We start from the raw sequence: 9,262 nt of genomic DNA, 5'->3' as shown, positions 1-9,262 counted from the left end.
GTTTCAGATTAAAACCTTCCCTTCATTACCACTTGCCTTGAGACCCTGAGAACTAGTCCCTGTGTACTTTTTATCCCAATCGTGTTCAGTCAAAGACAGGTTAGGGCTGAGATTTTTGAAAGATTTTCCAGAGTAAGGACCCTCTGAAAAGTAGGGGTCTAATATAGACCTGAAGTGGCAAAGACTACTTTTCAAAATTGTTCTGTGAGGCTGTAAACTTGAGTGTCCATGTCTATCTCTGATTCCTGTTTAGCCTGCCCATTTCCTCTCTGGAAGCAGAACAGCACAGACTTTGCGATATGGGATAACTGGGTTTGAACCAAAACTTGGCTCTTTGAACCTCTACACAGACACTGAGGAGCACTGTTTCGTAAAAAATAGGGTTGAGAGTAGCATTCTTGTGCGTTTGCTTTCAGCAAGATACTGGGAGGAATGCTTGCCACCAGATGGTATCACTGCAGTTTTAAAAAACAAAAACCTAGGATGTTAAATAGCAGAACTTTTATATTACTTTGTAATAAGCAGGAAAGCAGCCATCAGTCTTTTGAAAAATGCTGACTTTCTCGTTATCTCATACAAGTGTACTCTAAAAAAAGAATTAATTACACACTTGCATTTTTTCTTCTTTTGTAAAAAGCTACTGTTCCCTCCTGTGCTGACCTTTTCTGTGAAAACAGGCTGTCAGTAGCGGAATACCTAGCAAAGGTTTTTGAAAAAAATACAATTGAACGCCTTTCAGGTAAATGTGCATGAGGAATGAACTGCTCTTTGAAAGTCTGGGGTCATCATTTTGAGAACCCCTCCTGGGATATTTTTCCATAATTGTATGATTTTGTTGTTAAAAATTGTTAAAATTCTCATATAAGAACACTTTAAAAACGTGGAAATGTAGGTTTCTAATCTTTATAAAAATCTTCCAAAAAGAATAGGTTTGGTGGGCTTCAAACTGTTGAAATATAAAAATTAAATTATTTTTAAAAACTGGTTTCAAGAGGATAGATTTTTACTAATTAGATTCCAATCAAATATCTTTGAGTGATTAGTATATGGACTGAAAATCAAGTGTCAAGGTTTAATAAGTACAACCAATGCTGTCTTTATTCCATTTAAATCTGTCCATTTCCTGAGACCTTTTCCCCCATGATAGCTGTCAATCCAAATTTAAATTTGTTTATGTTTTATCGCATTTATAATACATTAGTACTGAGCACATTATTACGTATAAATTCATAGCGATCCATTGGGGATGCGTGTCAAAACTTGTGTTGATGGGTGTCACGCCAAAACAGCTTGGAAACTGCTGACTTCAGCAACTTTAACCTCTGGTTTTGCCTTTAGTTAATTTTCAAAGTTAAGTCCTCACTTTGAGAGTGCTCTTGCATATACACACCCGAAACACGAATACTGAACATACTAACCAGGAAAACAAACCAATCTCCTATTGAGCAAAGCCTTCCACAACCACCCTCCAAGGACCAGGAGTGGCCCTCTCTCCGGTGCCCGCAGACATCCACACAGGCCCAAAGAATCAGGGATTGCACAGGCTAGCGCAATCGAACGGTTCTGAGTCATCTGCCGGAAGCCTTGCCCTCAATCAAGGAGGACGTGAAGCATCTACAAAGGAGGAATAGTCGAAGCAGCGGCGGCGGCGGCAGCGGCGGCAGCAGCAGGAGGTGGGGGCCTCTGCCAGGTACCGGGCGGGGCAGGCACGCAGGTGCCCAGGTTCCCGCGGCGGCCACCTCTTCCCTGGAACGCGTGAGAGAGGGAGAGGGAGGAAGGCCAGAGCAGGAATCAGAGCGAGCCAAAGGCGGGCAGGAACTAGGAGAATGACGGCGGGAGGCGGCCGGGAAAGAGAGTCGCGGGGCTGTGGGGGTCGCCCTGGCACCAGCCGGGGTCCCAAGCCCCACCGCGAGACCCGGCCAAGGCCGAGGCCCGGGACCGGAGAGCAGGACCGGAGAGCAGGACCAGCCCTGAATAGGAAGCTGCCCCTGGAGAGGGAGCGTCTGTTTCTAGGCCTGCGATTTGCTGCGCTGTGATTTGCTGCCGGGTGGGAGCGGGGAGTGACGCGAGTAGTGGGTTTGGAAGAGCCGGAAGCTTGGGCGGGAGCCCAGGGAGGGCGAGTGGGAGGAGCCGCGGCTGCGGAGGAGGCTCCGGGAGTACGGGTAGCCGGGCCTGGAATTTCCGCGGCGCCTGGGGCAGATCGGGGAGGCGCCGAGTCCCTGCTCCCCTGGCACCCACGCCTGCCCCTGTGCTTACAGCCTATTGGTTGCACCTTCTCCTTCCATTCCTGTCCCCTCCCTCCGTTCTTTCCATCCCTGCCTTCATCTTTCTGTATCTTTCATATTCTCTTCTTCATTGTCTGCTTCCTCTCAAATGGGATGGGGTGGGGGGGGTGCTTCTTCACCTACGCCCCTCTCTGTCGCAGCCACCGGCGTTACTTTAACCAGTTCCTCACTTTCTAGACACACTCAGTCCTCTGGCTGCTGCTCCACTCCTGAGACCTCCCCATTCCAAGGCCTCACCCAGGGCTGCTCTCCGGGCCCCTCCCGCTTCCCTGCCTCGGGCTCTGCGTAGACCGCGCCCTCTTCCCTGGGTCCATTCGGAGGGGCAGACTCGTCTCCCCAGTTCTCCCAGCACACCCTGATGGCTGGGTCGCAGTCTCCCTTTCGCGCGCGCGCTCTCCCCTCGCCCTCCTCTGTCTCTTCCTTTTACTACCTCCAGATAATGGAAATTCCACAGAAATAGGTGGATTTCTTCCCTTGTGCCTCCACTAGATGTTCTGTGTAGTTTCATCCATTTTCATGGAACCTCTCGGAATCGGGATGCTGATGGCTCCAGGTCTCTGGCTCTAGACGGTCTACTCATCCCCGTCCCTAACTGTTGACAAACATCCTTGGCTGTCTTTGTTACAGGTTCACCTGGTATGGTGTGTTCCACGCATCTCAAATGGAACAAGTCATATTCCCCATTCCAGCCCGACTCCTCATATAAAATAACAATGGTTCATGACCCACCCTGAGTATGAATTTATAACAGCTAGGTGCCTCGGGACTTGGCCCTCCTGCGCTCTATCCCTATGTGAGCAGTCACTCTGCCTGGCAATTCCAGCCCCCACTTCTCTATTGCAGACAATCCCTCTGCTCTCAGCAGTCCCTGGCCCATAGTGGTGGCCTACCCGCCAGCTCCCCAGCCTCTTTTCAGACCAAATACTGAGCTGGGTTATCTTTCTAAAGCCCCAGTGCACTCATATGAGACGTTTGTTTAAAAACCATGCATGGCTTTCCAGACCATAATCTCAAGTTCAAACTCCTAAATGTGGCGTAAGGGTCCATCCTATCTCACTACCACGTGGCTCACAGGAAACCACGGAAACCCACCCCAGGGGCACCACACAAACCATGCCCTTTGTCTTCCTGCCACATTCTTGGCACCTGCTAATTCCTCAGCCTGTTATTTGCATCCCCCATTTCACCACCTACGGAATGCCTGCCCAGATTTTCTTTTTTCTTTTTTTTTTGATATGTGGTTTTAATAAGTTTTATTACCTATTGAATAAATACAAGAGAACATTTAAAATGTATATTAAATTATAAAGAACAGCAGTACAACCCGTCACCCAGTTTAATAACTGGAATATTGTCATCTCTGGAGGCTCTGAGTGTTTCCCTACTGATCACACCCTCCTCCCTCATCACATCCGCTTCCCTCCCCTCTGTATCACCACCTTCCTGAGTTTCATGATAATAATGACATTACTTTTCTTGACAGTTTTACTATCTATACATGCATCCAGAATGATTTAGTTTAGCCTGGTTTTGAACTTTACGTATATGGAATAATACTATATTACTCTGTGGCTTAATCCTTTAATACATTATTTGTGGGAATTGTCCATGTCAAAAACTAAAAGAACTTATGGTTCTTTTAGTTTTTATTGCTCTGTATTCCATTATACTAACATACTACAATCCATTTATCCATTCTGTTTTTGATGGACATTTGGGTTGTTTCTTTTTTATTATTATACTTTAAGTTCTAGGGTACAAGTGTACAATATGCAGGTTTGATACATAGGTATACATGAGCCATGTTGGTTTGCTGCACCCATCAACTCGTCATTTACATTAGGTATTTCTCCTAATGCTATTCCTCCCACATCCCCCCTCCCCACCCCACAGGCCCCCCCTGGTGTGTGATTTTCCCTGCCCTATGTCCAAGTGTTTTCATTGTTCAATTCCCACCTATGAGTGAGAACATGTGGTGTTTGGGTTTCTGTCTTTGTGGTAGTTTGCTGAGAATGATGGTTTCCAGCTTCATCCATGTCCCTACAAAGGACATGAACTCATCGTTTTTTTATGGCTGCATAGTATTCCATGGTGTATATGTGCCACATTTTCTTAATCCAGTCTATCATTGATGGACATTTGGGTTGGTTCCAAGTCTTTGCTATTGTGAATACTTCCTCAATAAACATATGTGTGCATGTATCTTTGTAGTAGCATGATTTATAATCCTTTGGGTATATACCCAGTAATGGGATGGCTGGGTCAAATGGTATTTCCAGTTCTAGATCCTTGAGGAATCGCCACACTGTCTTCCACAATGGTTGAACTAGTTTACAGTCCCACCAAGAGTTTAAAACTGTTCCTGCTTCTCCACATCCTCTCCAGCACCTGCTGTTTCCTGACTTTTTAATGATCACCATTCTAATTGGTGTGAGATGGTATCTCATTGTGGTTTTGATTTGCATTTCTCTGATGACCAGTGATGATGAACGTTTTTTCATGTGTCTGTTGGCTGCATAAATGTCTTCCTTTGAGAAGTGTCTGTTCATATCCATTGCCCACTTTTTGATGGGGTTGTTTTTTTTATTCTTGTAAATTTGAGTTCCTTGTAGATTCTGGATATTAGCCCTTTGTCAGATGAGTAGGTTGCAAAAATTTTCTCCCATTCTGTAGGTTGCCTGTTCACTATGATGGTAGTTTCTTTTGCTGTGCAGAAGCTCTTTAGTTTAATTAGATCCCATTTGTCAATTTTGGCTTTTGTTGCCATTGCTTTTGGTGTTTTAGACATGAAGTCCTTGCCCGTGCCTATGTCCTGAATGGTATTGCCTAGGTTTTCTTCTAGGATTTTTATGGTTTTAGGTCTAACATTTAAGTCTTCAATCCATCTTGAATTAATTTTTGTATAAGGTGTAAGGAAGGGATCCAGTTTCAGCTTTCTACATGTGCCAGTTTTCCCAGCACCATTTATTAAATAGGGAATCCTTTCTCCATTTCTTGTTTTTGTCAGGTTTGTCAAGGATCAGATGGTTGTAGATGGGTGGTATTATTTCTGAGGCCTCTGTTCGGTTTCATTGGTCTGTATCTCTGTTTTGGTACCAGTACCATGCTGTGTTGGTTACTGTAGCCTTGTAGTGTAGTTTGAAGTCAGGTAACGTGATGCCTCCAGCTTTGTTCTTTTTGCTTAGGATTGTCTTGGCGATGCGGGCTCTTTTTTGGTTCCATATGAACTTTAAAGTAGTTTTTTCCAATTCTGTGAAGAAAGTCATTGGTAGCTTGATGGGGATGGCATTGAATCTATAAATTACCTTGGCCTGCCCAGCTTTTAAAGCCAGCTTCTCTGGAAAGTCTTTCCAGGATTCTATAGAGGTTTATTTATTTATTTTTTTATTTTATTTGTTTTTTTCTGAGGACTTCCTTAGCACTTTCAAAATTATCCTGTTATAGAGCACCTGACTGGTTTGAAACTACGCATTTCTATATGTGTGTCTTCTTTAGGGTGTAAGCTTCTGGTCAGGGATTATCGCATTTGTTTTTCATTTTCTCCTCCCCAAACAGGTAGTGAACAGTCTACATAAATGCTCTTTGAATAAACTCACTTTTGGATGTTGTATGGGGATGGGGGAGTGGAGGAGGGAGTTCATAGGTATTTGGGGCTCCCAGGAGGAGGACGATATCGTATACTTGGAAACATAATGCTTGCTTTTGAGGCTGACCCTCACTTTTTCTGTGAGTCTTGTGGACAGTGTTTAATTGCCTCTGTCCTTGTTTGTTTGCCTGAAAAGGAAAAGCTAGTTTAATGCCAATTTATTTGGTTGGCTGGAAATAAAAACTTCTGATTCCTGTGTTTTTGTAACACAATCTAATTGTGGCATTGGCACCTAAAGTATTATTTTGTATTAAAATTAATTGCTTTTTGGAAATATTGGGTAAAGTCCATTTTGTTTAAAGTTCCAACCCTTTCAAAAGCTGTAATGTCCAAATGAGATTGGAGCACCAGGAAGACAGGGGGGAAGAGTCATTCTGTTACCTGGTTTTCTCCCCTGCCTGACTTCTGACCTGAGCAGAGGCAAAGGGGGTGCACTTGTGTGTGAGTGTGGGCACATGTATTGTGGCTGCAGGGTAGATATTGATGGGAAATACCACATACTGATCAGCACCTGAGTGTTGAAAAGGAATTAAAGTGGGGACATGAGATGAAGGAAGAGGAAAGATGGAAGAAATCAGAAGTAGCAGTTTGCAACTAAGAGCAGTTAAAATGTAAAGATGACATTGATGCAATCGTTCAGTTCATTCAGAACTATTGAAACTATTGATTCAATAGTTCAGACAGGATGATTAAACACACCTACACACACACACACACACACACACACACACACACACCCAACCTAAATTCATGCTTGCTTCACCCTGAGTCCAAAGCTCTTATGCTAAGGTTGGATCAAATCCAAATTTATTTGTGTCTCTGTCTTACCCAGTTTACCTAATTCTCTCCATCTTTAAGTTTCTTTGGTGCCACCTTCTGGTGGGCCCAGTTCTATGAAGTTTGAATATTCCTTCCTGCCTCCCAGTCTCTGAAATGTCCTCAAGTGAAAGATGAGGTCGTGGAGGACCCTGGGACTTGCCTGCACAGACTCCTCTGCCTTCCAACATCTGCAGACCCTAGTATAAGCTCTGGAGAGGTCTTCTGTTGTGAGGATAGTGAGGAACCGGAATATTTTGTTCCATAATAAACAACCTCTTAAGTATAGAGTACTGTTGTGCAAATTATGTCATGATTGTGTTTTCTTGGTTCACATTTATTTTGCTTAGTTTTTTGAACCCTAACAATAACCCTAACCCTACTTGTTTTTTTCTGAACTGCACTAACATTTATTTTAAACTTTAAAGAATTTGCACTGCTTTAGACTGTTGTTCTATATTTAGAGTGTTGCCTTTACACTTTAAAAAAATATAAGCTCACTTTTTTGTTTAAGTAAGAGACACCCTTCTGTTGAAAAATATCTTAGGAGGAAGCAAAATATCTTAGGAGGAAGCAAAACATCCAACAGTGAAGATACTTTGGTTAATACAGTTGTTCCCCACTTCCCTGTCTCAGCCACTCAATTCCCCTTTCCTCTTGTGCTCTAAGAGCCCCAGAAGACCTGTCCAAGACCCCCACTAAGGGGATACAGTTTCAAAGCTGCTGCAACAGGCACTCTGTAGGCCGCTGGGAAACTGGATGAGGCTCCATCTGTTTATAGAAATGAACACATGCACGATGATTTATATCTCTAGATAGAGTTCCCAGGACTTTTCGTTTTGCTCATTTGCTAATTTTCCAAACTGGAGCATATTTTTCTTGTTTGACTTTATATTTTTCAGTTAAAATTATACATGTTTATGAAGAAAGGATAATATAATAAAAAAACTTGTAGGATCATGAGATTATAGATAATGATTTGTCCTTTTATTTTCCCAAATGTTCTCAATTGTAAGAGCAAAAAGGCTCAGGGACATTGAGATGAGTTGGTGAACTGTAATATTTTATGAAATAATAGCCCAAGTTTTTACAGGGTTTAATAGATATAAACAACAATGTAGGACTTATAATAGTGCACTAAAATTATAATAATAGTAAACTGTAATAGCTTTTTAGCACTTTAAGCAAGGTGCCCCCCTAGATTAGGCTCCTACCTTCCACAGAACTGGTTGATGGGTATGCTATCTTTCTTGATGATTACATTTCAAAGGGATGGCTTCCAGGTCTTTGAGAAAGACTGTCCTGGGATGTAAAACTAGCAAGAAACTTTTTTAAAAGATTTACATCTCAAAGGGGCTGATAAAGAATTTACAATGACAAGTTATCTAAATAAAATGCTTTAAGAAAAAGGAAGAAAGGGCATAGAGGCAGGAAGAAGCCTGTTTAGTTTGTTTATTTAGTCAAGTTTAGGTTGTCTAAAGTTAATTCAAGCTGAGGGGAATGTTAAGACCCTCTTAGCCAGGAGGATCTAAAAATCAATGCATCTAATTAAAAGTGTTCACTCGATGACAAGATTTGGGCTTCATATTTTATATCCATGCCTATGGACTTTCTTTGCAACTCCATAACCCAGTTTCAGCAACTCTTGGGGAAAATGGGGCAGCTTTTTGGAGTCACTTTAAAAAGTTTTTTTTTTTTTTTTTTGTCTTTCCAGTAGCCTCATATTTTAGGCCAGCCTATCTCAAACAAACCCTCCAAATTTGGTGAAATGTATCTAGCTATTTTCACAGGAAGTGATGACAGAAATACAGTTTTTATTGATAAAGAATTACATTTATAAGTTTTAGAACATTCTTTATGGATTATATTGGAGACATTAAACTGAAAGATAATTAGCAGCAATAGGGGGATTTTGTGTAATGATTAAGAATTCAGGTTCTGGAATCAAACTGTGGGTTCTAGGTGTTTATGACTACCTGAGGGTTCTGGAATGAGTTACTAAACGTCACTCAGTCTTCTCATCTCTAAAGTGGGGCAATAACTATACTGACCTCAATGTGTTATTGGGTGATAATGGAAAGTGCTGAAAACAGTGCCTGGCACCAAGATCTTTTTTTTTTTTTTTTTTTTTTTTTTTCCCTGAGATGGAGTCTCACTCTGTTGCCCAGGCTGGAGTGTAGTGGCGTGATCTCGGCTCTCTGCAGCCTCCACCTCCTGGGGCTCAAGCTATTCTCCTGCCTCAGCCTTCCAAGTAGCTGAGATTACAGGTGCCCACCACCATGCCTGGATAATTTTTGAATTTTCAATAGAGATGGGGTTTCACCTTGTTGGCCAGGCTGGTCTCGAACTGCTGACCTCAAGTGATCTGCCTGCCTTGGCTTTCCAAAGTGCTGGGATTGCAGGTGTGAGGCACCACACCCTTCTGCACAAAGATCTTTGGGCTGCTGCTATACCAAGGGAGGAAGTAAGCAGGTGTTGTAGGGTGTCTGTGCCCCTGTTGCTAAGAGGGATACAA

Source organism: Nomascus leucogenys, chromosome 4 (assembly GCF_006542625.1).
Source record: "Nomascus leucogenys isolate Asia chromosome 4, Asia_NLE_v1, whole genome shotgun sequence".
Classification (NCBI taxonomy): Eukaryota; Metazoa; Chordata; class Mammalia; order Primates; family Hylobatidae; genus Nomascus; species Nomascus leucogenys.
This window is presented reverse-complemented; position numbering follows the sequence as displayed.